Source organism: Manacus vitellinus, unplaced genomic scaffold (assembly GCF_001715985.3).
Source record: "Manacus vitellinus isolate BGI_N305 unplaced genomic scaffold, ASM171598v3 scaffold_31_pilon, whole genome shotgun sequence".
NCBI classification, from domain to species: Eukaryota; Metazoa; Chordata; class Aves; order Passeriformes; family Pipridae; genus Manacus; species Manacus vitellinus.
This window is the reverse complement of record NW_021940379.1, coordinates 7284805-7305213: the sequence shown is the minus strand read 5'-3', so window position 1 is coordinate 7305213 and position 20409 is coordinate 7284805.

The window sequence follows — 20409 nt, the reverse complement described above, 5'->3', positions numbered from 1 at the left end:
TTGGTGGGTTTTAAAATGCATCCTTAGTTTGGACACTGTCAGTCACTCATTTAAGTCAGCAGGACTGGGTGTAAGCAGGGCTCCTGTTTTTGGTGAGAAAAGAATTGTAGGGAAAGATATTTTTTTGTACCAATATTTCAAATTCTGCTCCCTCCCAGCAGGGAAGTGTGGTAGAACTAATCAACATGTTTGAGTCCCAGTGGGTTTCCAGTATCTGTATATCAATGGCATTTGAAATTTAAACATTATGAGCTTTGAAATTTTTATCTGGAGGGAAGGTTATGGTTTTAAAACTTTTTTTTAAGTGGTTCTACTCACAGAAATAGGGTTTGCAGGACTTTAAGTACTCTGAGGCCAAAGCATAACAGGAGAAAGGAAGTCTATTATTCTCCCTGTACAGCCTGTAGTGGGAATCCTGAGTGGGGCTTTGCTGCACAACCTCAATTCAGTGATGATGATAATAAGTTCCTCCAGTTGTTAAGTACGGCTAATAAAGTTGAAAAACACCTTTTGAAAAATGATTAGCTAGATAATAAAGTATGTCAACTTGAAAATATGCATTCTTCATGTGATGACTGGAGATAGTTTATCACTTTATGAGTGACACATCCATTTATAAATATTTATTCTCTCCAGTGGTACTGATAAATCTTTTGAGCCTATAAGCCCATTGATACATACACAGTAATATCATTTGTCTTTCCAATGCATTTTATTTATTATTGACTAATTGCCTGCCAGATTGTAAATATGATAGGGGTGGCATTGTGCTTTGATTAACTGTATGTTAAAGTACCCAGAGGAATTTAGATCTAGCTCTGAGCAAAGACATCCAAGGCAATAAATTGTATATTTTGAAATCAGCTATGCAGTATGGAGCTGCAGCACTAGTTAAACAAGCTGAGCAGAGGCATTTTCCAGAGCAGTTTATTTTGATTAATGGGTTCCCAAAAGCCTCTTGCTGCTGTTTACAATGGATTTGCTGTAATATTTACAATAAACTGGGGTAAGTCAAGAGAGTTTTAATGTACTTCGGCAGGTTACTTGCACTTCACAAACCCGGGGCCAGGAGCAGAGTACAAAGTCAAACGGGTAAATGTTTTGTCCTTCTCTTTTTGGCACACACGTGGGGTGTTTTCCTTCTGGCTCCTCCTTCACCTCCCCTCTCAGCCATTTTCTTAACCAAATGTTTAAAACCGGCTTAACACATCTCGAACCATCTCTGTGATGACTGGAGATAATCTATCACATTAGAGCTGACAGACCATTTATAAATATTTATTCTCTGCGGTGGCACTGATAAATGGGCTGAGCACCGGGGCCGCCGGCAGAGCTCATGGCACTGCTGCCTCCGCCTCGTCCTCCCAGTACAAACCAGTCTGGCACCAGCACCATCCTGGGCCAGCGAGGAGCGTGGGGAGGGCAGTGGTACCCCTTGATTAACCCCATCAGAACACTGCAAATTAGGACATGCAAGACCTCTGCTAACCAGCTGCTCTCAAACGTCTCCCTGTCAGGAAATTCGAGGTTTTTTCATGGCACAAAAGCTGTCACAGCAGGAGGTTTGTGATCCGGGCGGCTCCTGACACCCACCACAAACACAGGAGTGCTCGCTCACCTCTTTGTTTTCGTGTCTTGGAACCGGAAAGGACAAATGTTATTGTGCTGCCCAAATAAAAACCCCTGCTTGCCTGAACCATGGCACGGGATGGGTGATGTACTAAGGTTTGAGATGCCTGCAGGCACTGCCAGCCCCACTGCTCACCCCCTCCTCCCTAAAAATTGAACCAGCTTGTCAGGCCGCAGTTATGCACCGTGTAATTCGACAGAAATTCTATTGTAATTAGCACCCGCTAATCACTGTCAGTAACGTTAGTTACCTAATTGTACCTTGGGCAGTAAAAGGCAAAGCAAACCCAAAGCTGGCACATCGTTTTGTTGGAAGAGATGAAACAGCAGCAGGTGTGTGTTGGGAGGGCTGTGGCCGGGGAGATGGTGGCATGGGCTGTGGTCTCCTTTTGAGTCCTGCACAAACATCTCCCTTGAGGACCTGCTGGACCTTCCCCACAGGGCTGGTGACCTGAACCTGTGGGGCTGTGTGTGGATGCTGCTCTGTAAGGGGGCAGGAGGAGGGTGAGCTTTGCAGGACTGGTGCAAGAGATCCTCAGGATTAGAGAGCTCCAGAGACAGGAATGAAAGCAGGAGCCAGGGACAGGCCAAGTCAAGGAGAGGTTTGGCATTTCCAGCTAGGGGAAGTGACCTTGTTCAGATTTTTTTTGTTGTTTTTCACAGTTATTCCTTTACACTTAAGGAAACAGGGAGTGCCATCACCCAGAGCTGTGCAGCAGCCTTTCCTCCAGGATGCAGGATAACCTAGCTCTCTTTGATTTCCCTTATGCTTTCCAGTGGATCTGAGATGTAATTAATTAATTGATTTTTGCTGCCAGTCCCCTAATTAACACTAAATAAAAATTCATGCCAGGGTTAATAGCTTTAAAGGTTGGAGGCAGGAGCTTCTGGTACTCAGGTCCATTGCCCGTTCAGCAGTGTATTTGGGTTATATTCCCTGCCATGCCTGTAATTCCTAATCAATTGAAAGTTAATTTTGTTCTTAACAGAAAGGGAGCCAGAAATGGGTTACTGTTACACAACTGGTTTTGTTTTATGGCCTTACAGGGCAATGTTCACAGCAGTTATAACACCACTGGGCAAACTGGGATAGCGTGGCAAGGACATGATCCTGGTGTAACACACTCCCCCAAACCTGTGAGATTTACACCTTGTGCTCCCAATACTTCCTGTAAAGGCTGTGTTCTTTGCTCTCTAGTGTACTGGAGAATTACCATGTGGATCCAATACTTAGTATTTGTATGATGCTTTGAAGCTTTGAAGTGCTGGTTAATATTATGTGTTGCCAGTGGAATTTTGCTTACAAAAGGTCAGGTTGTTTTTATCCATTATCTCTTACTAGACAATAAAATGACAACAAACTAGACAGAATTAATGAAAATATTGCTTTATGTGTTGGTAAAATGAATTACCTGCACAATCTCACTCCCTCATGGGAGCAGGAATGTTGAAACGCCTCCGAGACCCAGACCAAGCCTGGGAAAGGTGGCCAGTCCCCACAGTACTAAGTAGGGCCCCTGGATCTTGGTGAGCCATTAAACCCTTGAAAATGTCCCTGTGTAAATGATGAGAAAAATTATAAACACTCTTTAGTTCTCTTAAAATATGAAAGAGAAATAAGAACGAGATTTTCTATCTGACTGCTGCTCTCACTTTTATGCCCCCCGTGACCATTTGGCTCAACACCTTCCCTTCCCTGGCCATACATGGTGCAATCACTGAAGCTCATTCTAAAGTATATCAGGAAATATTGAGAGCCAACATTATGAGCAGTGAAATAGGGCCCTGTTTGACAAACTGATGTTTGTTAAAAAGACCTCTGCAGGGTGGCCATGAGATGGTGTATTTATGTTCTTTTCTATCAATTAGGGATTGAATTTATGAAGTGGAATTGAAGCAGTTCAGGCATGAATGTGTATGTCCAAGGCAAATACCATATAATTCCAATTGTTTTTCACTGTGCTTGGGCAAACACCTGAGAATGTCCAGTCCATCCCTTCTGGGCTTTAAAAGTTTATGTTTTTTTTAAGCTATAAGGTGCTGCAAGTTGCAAGCTGCTTGCCAGGGTGTAGCAAGCTCTGTGTCAGTTGGGATCACTATAGCTAATCCCCAAACATTCAGCTCTGATTTTATCTTTTTGTTATCAACTTTGTTCTTTGATCCAAGTGGAGTATCAGTTCCATGCTCTTACTTTAATGATCTGCTGCTCATTTGCTGCTCTGTGCAAATCCTGTGCTCTGGATGCTGCCAGCCTTTTGCCCTGGCCATACTAATACATAATGCAGATGATAAAAGCCAGTGTAACAGAAAAGAGGTCCCAGGGAGAATACAAACCATGACAAAATAAGAAGGAAGCAGATGGTTAGGTATTAAACTGCAGTAATAAAATAACATCTGGCAGAAGATCACACACACACGCACTGATGCCCATCTGAAGAGTGCACTGATTTAAGTAATATGTTTCTCATTTTGGTGCAATTAACACCAAAATTTGCATAGCAAACAGTGGCAGAGCACACAGAAGCTTCTTTTGAAAAATGCAGTCCAAATATGTCTTTTCTACAAGGAGACTGGGCATAGCAGATGCTGATGGATTTCTATACTGTGGTGTAAAGCAATTAATGAGTCATACCTTCCTGCTGGCCAGAGAACCCATTACTCTGTTTACATGCAGCCTGGCAGATGTACTTGTTTGCAGGGCTGAAAATTAAAAGATAAAGGAGGAATAGCATTTTGACCACGTGGAACGTCGCTCCTCCCTGTGCTGTAGAGAGAAAGATGCTGTACAGACTAGGTAAACCCCTACAACCCTGGGGAGGCAAATCTGAGTGCCTCAGTTCCTCTCCCAAATTTCCCTCTGTGCAAGCTGGGGAAAGAGAAACCTTGGGGCTGGGTTTTTCAAGGGAAGTTGGAGGGAAGATGAAATCCCCGCCCGGTTCAGCGAGCCACAGGCAGCACCAGGCACCCTGCAGGCAGTGAGGTGGTGCCTTCCACAAGCTCTGACCTGCCCACAAACCAAGCCCAGGGCCAGCCCAGCCCGATGAAAAAAACATTTCGTTTGTGTTGCTGAGCACGTGGGGTGCTGGCAAAGGGATGTGCCGGGAAAGCTGCTGGTGGGAGCCCTGGGGAGCCACAGGGTGGTGGGGATGGAGCTGGCCATGGGTGCAGGGCTGTCTGAGCTGTGTCCTCCAAGGCCATTAGCAGGGAATGGAGCTGCTCCAAGGTGGAGCTCACAGGTCCCTTCACCACCAGCTTTCAGAACACCCCGACGACTGAACGCACGGGAACATCACGGTGGGGAGGCTGGAGATGAGCTGTGTGAGGGCTCCCGGGGGACCCTCCTGCTGTAGAGACCTACCCAGCAGTGACAGCCTTGGGGCAGAGCCTCAGCCACCCGCTCACCACACCCTCCACTGCCCAGCTATATCTGCAGTTCAGGGACAGAGAGCTTCTGCACCTCCTGCGTGCTGGAAGGTGTGTCTGGAGCCCTTTGGGGTGTCCCTTTCTCCACAGCAGGATGTGGTGCCTTAACCTGAGCAGCTTCAGCAGAAGCACACAGTGGCAGTGCCCTGTGGAAGCAAGTGCCTGGAACAGTTGGCAGTGGTTCATTCATAAAAAGCCCATGCAAATAACAGCAGGTTGCAGATGTGTGATGGGCTGTGGGACAGAAAAGGTGCCCTGTGCTCTGCTCTAGCCAAGGAAGTGCCAGATTTCTGCTACTGAGGGCTGGGCTGCACTGGAGCCTGGCATGTGTTTCAGGTCAAGTGACATTTCCATTGGGAAACTTCCAGTGTAGCTTGGAATAAAAACAACTTTGTTTTGGAATTCCCTAGGAAGTAGAGTTCTGCAAAAGAAGAGCATGGGAAGAGCTTGGCCTCCATGTACCTGCTTGTCCCTAGGAGCACAGGAGGGATATGGATGGCAAACATCAACCCACAGCTCTGCCATGGCACGGGGAAAGGCTCTGCCATCCAGAAAGATTTGACCATCTGAGCTGGGCCTGGCTGCTGGAAAATCCCATACGTTGAATTTTCTCAGTTTAATTGGCTTTTGTGATGTCCCAACGTGCTGCAGCTGGCACTGCTGCCTTTGCAGGGCAGCCAGGCCAGCTGAGCAGCCACAGTATTCCAGGGAAGGGAAAGTGTATTTCTTTCTGTTTTGGTGTGTTCAGTGAAAGGCCTGATCTTGCTTCTTTTGAAAATGGTCACAATAGTCCCATTGATTTCCCTGGAAGAAAGGAGTGGGAACACGTCTAAAGTTCTTCTTCTTTCAACAAAATGGAATAAAAGGGGTGCTTTCAACACACCTTTATTCCAATTCCTTCTGCCTTTTGTATAGGGGTTATCTGCTGGAAGTCTGTGTTGCCCCATGCACAGAGAGATCCAGATTTTGACATGAGTCTGAATGCCATCACATTTTAAGTGAGAATGTAGTGATTTACTTCCATCAATACAGCGTTTAGATCATGTGGTATCTACTTTCCTATGACAATCTTTACAAGCAGGAATAATAAGGAATGCTTTCCTGGTATATGCTCTTCTTAGAGCAGCAGCAGTAGCAGATCTAGGACACTAACAGAAAAAAGTTGAGGGGTGAAAGCTACAGGGAAAGGGTTATTTGTATTAACAGAAATATGCACTACTGCAGCATCTCTGAGGAATAACAGGCAGAATTTTGCAGTTTCAGGGATTGTGATGTGAACAGCAAGCTTTTCACAGTATTTAATTGTCTTGAAATCTGATTTCTGAAGGTAGCAGCCTTAATTTCATTTGTCCTTTGCTGGGGATCCCATGGGAGCGTGAGCCTCAGTCTCCAATAAATCAGGAGATCACCACGTGCTGTGGGCTCAGGCTCAGGCTCCCTGGGAATCTCTCTCTCCTCGCCGGGCTTTGGGTGGAGCCTTTGACTCTAAAATGGGTATTATTACAACAGCCTTAGTTCTTATTTCTAAGGAAATAGAGCATTTAAGGAAGTACTGCTGCCCAAACCAGGGAATGAATGCGTGCTGTGCAGTTTTCCTGCTCCTGCCCCTGCCCCACCTCCTCCCTCTGCCAGCCTGCAGTCCTGGGGGACAGGGCAGCTCTGACCTCTGAGCCACTGCCCATGGCTCAGGGTATCGTGGTCCCACGTATTCCCAAAACACACCCCTGCACAGGCAGAGCCACTGAGAACAAGCCAACATCCTTCCCAGAATAACTCCAACCGAATCTGTACAAGCAAAATCTCTGACCCAGGGACCCCTGGAGTCACTGAGCTCTTCTGGCTGCGAAAATCTCACACTGAGCACATAACCTTTACTTTTGCTGGGTTTCTGCTGGGTTTAACCACTCCACTGTAGTGCAAAATGGGGCTCTGATGGTGGCTGAGGAGCAGGCAAAGAGGTCAGTGTGGAAACATTTGCAGAAAAATTGCCTGTTCCAGCTAGTTTTACTTTGGTTTTGCGTTTCCCCGGGTTACTTTCTGAAGATGGTTTAATTTCCTATGTGCTGCCTGTACTTTGCTTGTATTTCTTCTCTTCAGCCTCCCTCAGTGATGTCCTGGTGCCTGCCTTCTCAGTAATAATAGCTGCAATATATTTAATAGCTACTCACTGCCAGCCTCTCTCAGCCTTCTCCATGGATTCCCCAAGGTACCAGATGCATAATGCATTTCCCAGCTAGAAATCAGACTCTCTGGGATCTGCCCTCTTGAAAAAACTCCTTCCTGGCAGGTTCCCTGGCTCTGTGGGAATTAGTGTGTGCAGAGGCACCAGGAGAGGTGATTTTCTTTCTCTGTCTGGGTGTGAAGTACAAGGCTTGGAGCTACATCAGCTGCTACTGACAAACAAGGTCACCTTATTCACCCAAAGCAGTGCCAAAATTACGTGTCCTCTCTGCAGGGTCACTGATGGGACATGTTGTCCTGTCCCCAGCCATCCAAGCCACTGAGGAGTGGAGGTGCAGGGATGGAGCTTTTGGTATGAGAGGCAGGAAAATGCAGAAACCAGTGTAGCAAGAGCCCAAATAAAGAAAATGTGTTAAATCTTCCTGTGGTCAACTCAGCCCAACTAACCCAGGCTGACCCAAAGCACCTTGGTGTGGCCAACCTTGCTTGTCAAAGGCACCTGGTCTGACCAGCCTCTCACTCTATCCTAAAAAAATTGCTGGCTATGAGGGCCATGGAGGGGGGTTACATTTACCTTGAAGTTTAATTTCTTCAGGACAAAGAAACTAATTTTATCATTTATTGGCTATATGCAATCAAAGAATGATTTAAAGCAATTTGCTCAGTTGAATTTCTGCACCTTCGGGTGTCCTTCAGGACAGGCTTGTTTTTAGAGGAGAAACTCATCAAATGAATCGATGAAGATTTAATAAAAAAAAAAAAAAAAAGGAAAAGAAAAGGCTTTGGTAGAGCTGGGAAATGAACCCAGGAATGTTGGCTTTGAACTACATGAAACCAGTTGCACTACAGTAGCATGCTTGGTACTTTAGCTTGGTTTTCAGCCACAGCTTTAAAGTTTTGGCCAACAAAGTTAAGAAGTCAGGAGGGGGGTAATTTCTATTCTTCAGATGAGAAGACTGAGAAATCTAAAAGCCTGGTGCTCACAATAACTTATTATTGCTCTTTATTTGATGGAGTGACTCATATAGCACATAGCTTCAGGAGCAGGTTTGGGGAGAGCTATAGCTGAAAACACAGCCAGCTGTAAAAAGCTAGCCATTTCCTACACAGCATCTACTTCAAAAGAATAAAATAGATGTCTTCTTTTTTCTGTCCAAAAAGTCACTGCAGAAGCAGCTTTCTTTTGTTATCTCCCAATAAATGTGTCTCTGTAATAGAGGAATTTACTGCTGGGGGTGTGTGTTTCTCACCAGTGCTTCCCCTTACAAAGGAGCTAATCTATCTTGTGCTGGGAGAAGGCAAATGATGTCATGTTTCCTGTATTTCAGCCTACTTTCCAGCTGCTGCAGAAAGGCAGGGCTCTAGGTAAACATCTCACTCTGCAAGAGCAGGGCAGGAGCTGCTGCCTCTGGCTGGGCCGGGGCTGGGCTGGGTTGGAGCTCCAGGAGCGGGACGACGGTCACGGAACTTCTGACACCTCCAGCCCGGCCTGGATTGGCTTTTCCCACTGGGCTGCCTGACTTCACCCCTCGATGGGCAGCCCAAGCACAGGGGATGAACCAGGCTGGGCTGCAGCATTGGGGGACCAGCATTCCTGCCCCACATGCCCTGCCCTGGTGGGGCAGGAGCTCGGCAAGTCGGGGCGCTCTGCCTTGGCACAGCCCGGTGCCCAAAGGTTGCAGAGCACCGCCTGGACTAGTTCTACTTCCAGCAAGAGAGTCCTTGACATTCATTAAGGCTGAATTCACTCTCACATTTTAATCAATGAAATGGAAAAACAACAAAACAGGAATGCATAAGCAAGCCTGACTTCTTTTTTTTTTTTCCCTCCCTTTATATCAGCAGTTTAACAAGCCCAGGGTAACACCCTCCTGCGTGCCGGGTTCGCCCAGGCAATTATCACAAATGCAGATTGAATAATTACACATGCAAAGACCCGTCTGGTACCTGCCACATGCAATGACTCAATCCCTGGGCAGGTGCAGGGCTCTGCCTCCTGCCCACGCCACCGCCCGCTCCTCCTGCACAGGGAGGGGCTGCCTGGACCCGGGAGGGATCCGGCCCTTCCCATCATATCACCTCCTTGTCCCTCCAAGGACTGCTGAGTGCACAGGGCAGACATCATCCCCTCAGCCTCTGAGCCATCAGCAGGGTGCCAGGAGGGTGCTGGGACCCCCTGTGTTGGCGTGGGGTGCTTGGGGGGCTGCTGCTGCACCCTGCTTGCTTCTAACCCCGTCTTGGAGGCACAGTGAGGATTGCACAGGGATGCAATCCTCACCCTGTCCTTCCCCCATTCCTTTGACAACAGGCCTTCCTCCGTGGATTTGCTCCCTTCCTCAGGATTGCTGCCTGCAGCTTTGCCTCTCTGTAATTCTGTCCCTTCGCCTGTGCAGCAGCAGAACACGACTTTCCTTATATATTATACCTTGAGTGCAATACAAGAAAATAAAAATGAGTAACAGCTTGTTTCCTAGCCCTGGATGGAGCAAAAATTTTGATGAATGGGCAGACTACTTGCATGAAAAAGGGCATGAATAATTTGCAATGAATAATATTCAAGTGTTACCTTTTTTTTCCACTCATAAATTGCTTGCAAATTTTTTTCCCTCGAGCTGTTAGTCACCAGAGCAAATACAGAGCAGCTTGTTGGGAGCATTTGTTTTCTGCTTCTCTGAGCTGTGGTTAGATGTGCTGGTCACTCTGATGGATGGGGAAACTCATCCTGGCATGTTTCTTCAGTAGTCACCTCATGACTCCTGGGGCTTTGCATGCATTTTTTTCATAAGCAATGACAGATGCAGAAAAAGTGGTTTGTTTGCTACTGTTTGTAATTTATAAATTACTGCTTCTGCAGGTCTCAGCCAATACTGGAGCTTGACAGAGACCCACGTTAAGAATGAATTATTTTATGAAAAATGTATGTAGATCTTTAAGCTGCTACAGTCACAGTTCACCATTTCCCCCCATTTCTCTGGAGCTTTGCTGTTGAAAAATAACATCCCTCTCTTTGTGGAGAAGTTCTGGGGAGGTGGAGGGTGAGGAAGGGAGCGAGGGGTCATGGGTGAGGCTATTCCTCATCCCTGCCACTATTTGTCCTGCCTATATTAATACAGCAGGTTGCCATTTCTGACCTGGTCCCACGAGGGACAGCTGGGAATTTGATTTCACCCTCTAACTCCCCTGCCTTTCATCACCTTTGCTGAGGGACACATCACCTCCCCCACGGGTAAGCTCTGTCTCTCTCACCCTTTCACCTTCCCTTGCACAGAGATGGGTGTCCTGGGCAGGGTGTGCAGTGGGGACAGGCTGTGGGAAGGGTGGAGGTGGGAGAGGTGCTTCCCCTCTGTCCCCTGTCCCTGTGCATCCCTGCCCCATGCCAGCAGCTCAGCCCTGGGGAAGGACAGAGGCCAGCCCCTGACCAGTGGATGGTTATTTGCATGTGAGCTGCATCTCACCTGATGTTTTTCACCTTGAAAAAAAACCCTGTGCATGCCTGTGCAAGTTGGTGTGTAACCCTGCCCTGCCTTCACTGGTTCCTCTGGGTAAGCTGAGGCCAGGAGAGGGTAAGGAACGTGCCAGAGGTCATTGTGTCATGACCCAGTTGCCCTGCTCCTGGTTCTGGGCATCACGTGGACACTGCTGTCTAAGTTATTTTGGAATTTCTTCCCCATCTCTCCCATTTTCTATTCCTTTTCCATGGACATATTCTAATCAGCTGAGATACTTTCCTCTTTTCTTCTGTTCCTTGAACTCTAAGCAGTGTGAAGGAATGACCTCTCTTTCATGCACATGATTGCATTTTAAACTTTAATAGCTTCCATACCCTTTCCTAGGAGGTGCTCTGCTCAGCTGAAGGACTGTACATTGCACTCACATTTAGGGAGCAGCCAGAAGATGATGGAAAAGTACAGTCTCTGTCTCAGATCTCCTTCTGCATGATGGGCACTTCAAATTTAAGCTACACTTCCTTCTAAGCTGAACATATGTGAGGTTGATGTTCATCTGACAGAGCATTTATTGACATCATGCAGCTGTAAAGAAATCTGGTTTGCCTATGAAAAAATCAGAGCGTGATGTAGCTAATGCTAATTAAGAGATATCTTAATAATGTGCAGTGATTTCTTAATAGATGCCAAGAGAACAGGCTTAAGGGGAGGTAGGGTAACACACCCACAAACCTGCTTTTGCTCTGTCACAATCCCTCCTCTGAAGTGCAGAGGAATGTTTGATTTCTGGGTGTGTGCGTCTGGCAACGGAAACCAAAGCAATCGGGGTTGCAACGTTCTGCTTATCCTAAAATGAATATGGTGGGGGTTTTTTTAATGTTTTGAGGTTAATGACTGATTTCCTCTTAGCACCTCGTTTTCACTAACCGTGGCCTTTCTCTCAGCAAAGGGAGATGACTGGGATACACCAGGAATGACTGAGGAGTGGTTTCTTTGCATGGATCCAAGAAGGGAGAAGTTAAAGCCTGAATTGCTTCCTGGTTGTGAGAAATGTGATTTGCTCCCGGGTGGAAAGCTCTGTTATGAACTTTGATGTTATGAACTTTGATGTGACAGTAGCTGTTCAAAGGGGTGGGAAAAGGACATGTGAGAAGTCTGCAAAAATCAGAATAAGGGCTTTTAGCTTATAGATGCTGTCTTTTTCTCTCTTGGTGGAGTTGTCTCTTCTCAGAGGCAATTTACATCTAGGACAGGGATCAGCTGAGGTTTCTTCTTTGCTGCTCTTGCAGGAAGAGCCTAAATTGCCAGGTTATGAAAGAGAATTGAAGTGTAAAAAGTGAAGGAGACATTGGACCAGAAGTTTAGACCATTCCTAATGTCACAGGCAAAGCAAGTGAACACCCCCCCAAAAAACAATTTATTGCCTGAAGCAATTGCCATATTTTTAAATTGCCTTTATTCATTCCACTAAGGCTGTGGTGAAAACTCACCATTGAAAAATTAATTGCCAGGCAGTTCTTCTGCTACTGAACCTGGGATTTCTAGACCCTGGTGTTTCCCACCACCTTGGGAAGGAGCCCCTGTAGGGTGGGAAGGACCCAGCAGGCATTGGTACTCTGAGGGTGAGGGCATAGGAGGGGTGGGCATGCCGAGATCCTCGTCACCTCTAGGCAGCTCCCCCTGTTTTCTGACCATCCTAGGAGGGGTTTGAAGACTTCACACTTGGCTGTGGAGCAGAAGACAAGAGCAGAGGCTGGAGTCCAACTTGCAGTGGATAAAATGCTGGAGTGGGGGCCTGGTCCCCACAACCCCCTCCAGACCACCTCTAAGGTGCAGATGGCTTTGCTTCCAGTCCCAGCTGAGAGGAATGGCATTCCAGAGGTCACCAGCAGCCCACTGCTGCTTCTCCTTTGACAGCTGTTCCCTGCTCACATGGAGCAGTCCAGCCCCTTGAGTTTGCTTTTGATGTAAATCCAGCCGGGAGGGTGTGTTGGGGTGGGAAGTGAGGATGTGAGCTGGAACCCCACCTGCCACTGTGAAAGTGTGGTGGAGGGTCAGCAGCAGCAAATGGTGTCTCTGTGACCTCTGCTTCCTCTGCCATGAGAGTTTGCATTGTGGAGCACTGAATGCATAATTCATTCCCACCCACCAGGGAAATGCCCTGGCAGCACAGCACAGACATCCTCAGCACGGGATTGCAGGAAGAGAGGAGGTGGCCATACAAGTTTAAAGACACACAGCCCTACAGGAGGAACGTGGGAGGTGGATTCTGAGTGGGAATGGAACAATGGTTTCCCCACATATTAACCTTAAAATGTCTAATGTGAAATTTCTTCCTTTTTCCTCTGCAGACTGGAAAGCAGAAGGGCTGAGTCACCCCTCAAGAAGACATTTCCCACAGCAGATGTTCCACCATGTGATCCTGATACCTCTTGTTGTTCTTGCTCCTGTGTCACTCCCAGGCCTGGGTGAAGATGACACAGTCCCATTCCTCCACTCTCTTTGCTGCAGCAAAGATAAACTCCCCGAGTGGTGTTTGCTGCAGAACAAGTGAATCCTCTCTGTTTGGAACCATCCCTGTCTGTACTGAGACCTTGCCTTTGAAAGGTGATAATGTGAAAAACATCCTGCTACGTTTTCAACAGAGATCTATTTGCATCTGTTATCTGGGAGCCATCCATCATTTCTAACACTGTGGCTTCTGGGTGACTCTTCCCTGCTCCTCCCTGGCACTGTGTGCCAGCTTTATGCCAATAATCTTGGATGACAGTTATGGAGGTCTGAATTCATGCCCCATTTCTGTTATATATTGCCTGTGATTTAGAGCCACTTTATTATGTATTATCTGTGATATAAAGTCACTTAATTGTCTTGTTCCTCATCTGTAACATAATACTGCATTTTTCCTCCCTGTCATCTGCCTGCTCTCTGTGGATCAGGTGGTGGTCCAGGCAGGGCTCTATTGGGTGCAGGTGTCTCAGCAGACTTTGGAACAAATAAAGTACTCTGGGTCATTAACTTCTGAATTTGGAACTAAAGATATTTCAGTTTCCCCCAGTTCACTGCTAACCAGACTGCGAGCTGTGTGAGATTTTCTGCAGTATTTACATCCCAACTTCTTGACTTCACTGATTATGTGAGAATCTTGGCTCCTGGGTTTTCTGGATTCTTTTTGTCTTGTCTTTTAAAAGTACATCACTAGCACCACTGCAAAAAAGACCCAGAGAGTGATGTCCCCAGAGGGCTGGAATCTGTTATTTCTTCAAATACAAAGAAGTTTGGGCAAATGTCATGACTCTCACCAGGCTCAACATATCAGTCTTTGCATGGGGATGGACCTGTGCAGAACCAGCACTGGAGCCAGGAGAGAAGCAGCTGAAACCCACAGAAATCCATTCAACACACAGCAGAGGCAAAAAAAAAAAGTCATCACTGACCCAACCAAGCAAAGCAAAGTCCTGCCAAAAGCACCAAACCCCAAGGCCTGGGAGGAGGTGCTGGGGGATGTGCTTGGGGCACACACAGCATTCAGCACCCAGGGGCTGGGAGCACAGAGTTCCTTGGAGTTGACACTACCCATATGGAAACCCAGCCCCATCACTTCCCTTTCCTGCTGCTGTGGAGTGTGGACCTTAATAAATGTTTCTCTCTTGTTACCTGCTGACACAATGCATGTATTTGGTATTAAGAAATTGCATCTGGGAAAAATTATACATACATATTTAATGGAAGCATTTTAGAGCCAACAAAAGCCAAACCTCCCTGTTCAGGCTTCCCTCTGCGTGCTCCAAAACAACCACAAGAGTTAAAGTAAGTTATGTATATGTGATCTCCTATATTAAAGGAGCTACATTCATATCTTTCATTCTCAGCCTCCACCTCCTCCTATTCAATTTACAGTCTAGACTGTTTAAAAATACCTTGTTACTGGTTTTCTTTTTCCTGTGGGGAAAGGGCACTTGTGAGACAATGCTCTCCACTGGAGACTACACAGATTTGTTGCATGTTGCTGCATGATAACAGGAGAGGCTCTAGCAGGCTCCAATATGTAATAAACTGCAAAGGCATAAATTGCATATGATTAAACCTTTGATGGTGGGCTGTTAGGAATTCCCAGTGCAACGTGCCACGCTGCCTTTTACATCAGCCCTAACAATGGCACTCCCAGACTTGTTGGCTCCAAGGGGTTAATTATACATCATGGATTAAAACAATGCAAGGATGCTTGTTAATACTCCAACCATTGCACGGTAACCCTGCCTGACTCCCCTCGCTGCTGCTGCCAATTTGCAACACTCACCTGGGGCAAGATAAGAAAAGCTTGTCATTTCTCACCCCTGCCTCTCTCTTCCCCTCCTCCTTGCTGTTTTTTTTTTTTTTTCCCCATCTGCAACATCAATTTGCTTGTCAAGGCAGCTGACAGGTGAAAAGCCTACCTGATGATTGGAACTGTAAGGTCAAAAGGAATTGAATCCACCTGCTGTGGGGGTGATTTCCAGGCAGTGCTGGGATGAGGGGCAGGTGAGGCAGGCAAAGGACCTTGGGAGTGATAAAGCAGGGGATGATAAAGAGGGTCAGGCAGGAGGTTCTGCTTCCTTTCCTGGGGATGAGGGGCCTCGTGCCTTGATTCTTAGCCAAAGCATTGACTGGGGAAGCTGAGTGATGTCCTCTGAGGCACCAAGGAGTTGTGAATTGTTCCTCCCTCCTTTTGCTGTCCTGACTCCAGAAGCCTAAGTGCCTTTTTATCTGCCAGAAACCAGCACTTACATCGGAGAGGTAAGCTGAGATAAGGTGTCTATCTAAATATTAGAAACTAAGTGGAGATGTCATGCCATGCCATAAGAAGCACTTCTAGAACTTTTGAGTTCTCTCTTGTTGCAAAAGACTTTAACAAGGTGAATTAACATCCATAAACCTAGACTCAAGTTATGCTTTCAGCAATTGCAGGCTTTGTACTTTTGTCCTTCTAAAAATAGCTTGAATGAAATGAAACTCTAGAAGTTCTACTCTCAGCTTTCTCTCTTTTTCTGGGTGAAACCTGCCCTGCTGTGTGATCACAAATCCAAACCTGTTCTTTCTCTGTTCATGCTGATAAACTTCCCTACCTGCAGCCTGAAGGTGCCAGTGTGTCTGAGCTGGTGAGGACCTCTGAACACTCTCTCCAGCAGACTTAGTGCTGGGTAGGTCTGGGATGCTCAACAAGAAGCTGGAGCTGAGCAGTTGAGCCACGTAGAAAACTTTGATAACAAATGTTACATCCAAGGGTTTTTTTTTCTTTCCTCTAGAATAGTGTGAGATTTATCTGGAAATGTCCTGCCCTGGCCCTGCAGAGCCCCTCTGCTGTCAGTGGGCAGGAGGCTCTGCTTGGGCTGATGTCTGCTGGCTCTGAACATGAGTGGTTTGGTTTATATAGTTTAAAAAATTCTTCTGTCCTGGTGCCTGTGTTGTTTCAGCAAGAGTGACTCAAGCACCAGTGTGTGTGAGCATCCCAGTGAGTAGCTGGGGAGCCAGGATTCATCTTCTGGAAGTTGAGCTAATTGAGCAGTGCTTAGTGTGTCTGTGTCCACATCCCCATGCACCAACTAATCCCTGCCAAAATCCTGGCAGAGCCTGCTTAGAGTCTTTTTCCAGACTGAAGGAATGTTTGTTGGCTTAAGGAAGGGGGGGGGGGGAAGACTGGGGGGCAGCATATAGTAAATAAGACTTTGACCTTATCTGAAGCATTCCTGAGCACTGAATCTAGCCAAGGACTCTTGAATAAAACAAACTTGAAGTTTCTAGGCCAAGCAGGTTTTGAGATATGGCTCTTCGATAAATTGTTAGAGGAATATTTCAAAGGCTGAATTGCACCTCATTTTTCAAAGTCCCATATCTCACAAACACCTTGTCTGATCTGCCACAAACTTTGTCAATAAATTATCCCCTGGCTACTGATTGCATATGCAAAGTTGTGAGCAAAAAAAGCCACACAAATCTTCACTCTCACCTTAAACACCTCCCTTCCAGAATACAGCCCCTCCTCCCCGAAATATTGGCAGAGCTTTTGGGTGTTACTTAACTAAAAAAAAAAATCCATAAAACCTGAAGTGGTTAGTGCTGAATGGAAAGGCATACAGCTTGCTATTTTCAAGTTCTTAATTATGAGGAACTTGGATAAAATAGGAAGTTTGAAATTAAGTGCTTTTAGGTTTCTTTATTTTGTGGATGAATAAACCAGGAGAGAGAAAGTAGAGCAAAGGGATTTGAAAAGGAGCAACAAATAAGTCTAAAACAGCAACTGAACTGGGAGTAAATAGTGCTTACTGTCATAATAAATAATTTTTTATTCATAATAAAAATATTCATAATAAAATAATTTTTATTCACAGTTATTAATCTCAGGGCATTATGGCTCTCTGGCAAACACATTCTTAGAAAAAGGGCTTGATAAATCTGTGCTTCTACTTCAGAGGTGTGGACAAACACTTTTTTTTGTTTCTTCCCATTCGTACATGTGCAAAGAAAAAGCCTTTTCCTGTATCTGCACCTGGATCCACGAGGAAGTTGTTACCTGCACTGGAGCACTATCCAGCAGCAGTGGGACCCTGTACTGATAGTAATTTGGTGCATGATATTATAAGGATTCAAATTATTTAATCATTTCATAACAGACTAAAGAATACCTGTGCTTATGACGTTTACTTCTCTCTGCACTGCTTGCTTCTAGTCCTCCTTTGGCTCCTAAGGAAGTACAGGAATCATAGATCTTACTTTTCCTCACAGCTGGATCCTGTCTGGAGCCCCTCAGTTTTTTCAGTGGTAAAAATTTCAATTAAGTTTCACAAAATGAACAACTTCTCAGGCTTAGGTATTTAATCCACACTTTTGTGTGTGTGGCACTTGTAAATAAGTTTACAAAGACATCACTCCGCTGAAACGTGAAGGAGGGATTTGGGATGTTCTCTTTTAAGACCTCAGTGATCTGTTAACATGTTTCAAGTCAACATTTTCTAAAGAACCAAAAGTAACTGAGTCAGGGAAGCATTTTCATCTCCAATCCATTATTTCAGCAATTGTGTTAGCTCTCAAATTGAAATCCTATCCATCCTCATTACGCAGATATAATCAATATCAGTAATTTAGAAGTTAGGGAGTATCTTCATTAATATCCCCTGCTAAGTGGGGTTTAAAAGTCATTGCATTATTATCCAGCTATTATTTTGTCACAGTATGAGACTTAAAAGTAATTTTTCAGCACACTGATATGCCTTGCTAGCACATACCAAGCTGATAAACACCTAAGAAATCAGTGAATAAGCAAGCACCACTTAAAATGCTTTTTCATCAGACACTGGGGTTTTTTTCAAGCTGCTGCCTAATAGCAGCACTTTTGAGCAGAGCCATCCCTCTGCATTTATTGAAAATACCGCTGTGGGTTGGTTTTAAAGTGCATTTCCCTTGCTCCCAGCTGAAGCTGCTGGGCTGTGCCTGCCCCTGCTCACCCTCTCGGTGCTGCTGCAGTGTGGGGAGGTGACGCTCTGGGTCTGCAGGTGGGACACAAACAGCAGCTGCTGGGGATGCTGTGGAGCAGATGCAGGATGTGAAGCTGTGCTGGTGAGCAGTGTCTGTGCAGGAGGTTGGGCTGGAACAAATGTGGGGGGCTCTGATGAGGGGGCTCTCCTCTGTGCTGCTGTGCTGCAGGACTAGACCCTCACAGGAGAGGAAGAGTGTGAGTAGAGGGGGAGGATTGCTCGTGAGGGCTTTGAGCAGCACACTGAGGTTTGCTGCTCCCTCCTGAAGAGTCCCATCTGGTTCCCCTTTGGCTACAACAGTCACAGAATGACCACACGTGGTAGCAGAGGGGACCACACTGTTGGCAGGGTGTATCTGGAAGCTTACATGGGAAACTGTCCTACACTGTGTGAGATCCAAGAAAACCCCTGATGGAGTAAGTGTGTGGTTTTCATGGAAATCTGTGCATGATGGGACTCCAGTGTTGGCCCCATCCATCACAAGTCATAGCTCTTATCTCTGCAATGCATAGAAGATATGGTTTATGAAAAAGCTCTAGGTGATTATTTGTTTTTCTTCTCCTTTGCATGTGTCAGGAGTTGCTTAGAGCAAGCTTTGTGTCTGTTGGTGGCATGTGAAACAATATCTTCCAGGAAACTTCAGAATTATTTTATGAAGTGTAGTAATAAAAATATCCATGTGGTGCAGCCCATGCAAAATAACACTTTTGGCTTGGAGCAGTATGTACAGTTTCTGTAGTGCACAGTGCTTCCACGAGAAACCCTTGCAGATGGATTTCATCTCTCTGGTATTTTAATGTCCATTTCTCAACCCCAAGAAGCCTTTCTAGGGTGGTTGTAAAGTGGCTGTGTGTGACAGACCTTTCCAGCTCGGATCAGGGCTGGTTTGCTCTGGGGCTGGCCCAGCCAGGTTGCACCCAGCACAGTGCTCCTGGGGAGACCCCAGAAGCTGTGCTGAACCCACTGCCTGGGGTCTGTGGGGCCCCTCTGCAGGGCTGGAGCTCTGGGGGTGGGTGGTGGTGCTCCTGATGGGATGTGCAGGGCTGAGGCCGTGGGAAACCGCTCGAGGGGTGGTGGGAAAATCCTGCAAGGGAGGCTTTGCTTCCTGGGAGGACTCTACCAGAGGGATGGTCTGGACCACCTCTGAAGAGAAAAAGATTAGAATACGCTCAAGATCTATCAACTAACTAATAGAATGGAGGTAGGGGTTTTGCTTTGTAGCTTCTGCTGCTGTGCTCTGTGAGGAGTTTGCTACATGCTCGATAAGGATCCTCCTGTGGCAGCAAGGACCTGATCTTTCTGCTGGTCTTTTGAGGTCTACGAGGTTTTACAGGATATGAGCAAGGCTAGTATGCCCAAAGGACAAACTGGGCAGTTGTTCAGGGTTGGCATTTCTAGATCTGATCAGGGATCGCATGCAAATTACCCCTAATGAATGTTAATTACTGGGAGAATATGTATTTTGCTTGATTCCTTTTTGGCAGCTTGGGCAACTGTGTTTTTGTATCCCTGGTACTTGAAATGTTTGATTTTAAAAAAAATAACAATCCTCTGTAATTACAACTGCTATATTAAAAGTTGCAGGGCTTATATGATCTCTGTAGTAAAACTTTATGAATTCTTCTATCTTGACAGTGATCTCCTGGCTCTTGCTCCAGAAGAGCAGTGCAGGGTTTGCTAACCACTCGTGGATTTATTTGCCAGCCTTTCCCAGTTTCGATTGCATGATTCCTAGTGACTGGAGATCATGAGGACTGAGTATTTTGCCCAGGATGTCTGTGGGTGGAAGCCCAGCTGTCATGTTGACTTGGTCCTGATGATCACACTGGAGGGAGCTTCCCTCTGCACAGTTCAGCTTCCCATGATTTGGCTCATGAGCAGCTTGGACATCAGCTGAGTTTGCTCTGCAGTGGAGATTTCCCCTGGTCCTGGGCATGGCAAGGCAGGGAGGTGAATCCCCAAGATGCAGAGACAGGAAGGACCTCCTGCTCTTGGTGCAGTGGGGGGCAGGAGGAGCACTGGAGGAAGGTCTGGATCTGAGCTGCCTGGGGTACCTTAAGCTCTAGCAGGTGCCAGGGTGCTGTTCCAGCCCTGGTTTCATGAGCTCTGTGGCAGTCCCAAGCTCTGCTGTAAGAGAGCTGGGATGACTCAGCTGGCCAGACAAGATGCCCTGCAGTCAAAGCCCTTTTGTGCCCAGACTCAAAAGGATGAGGAGGCTC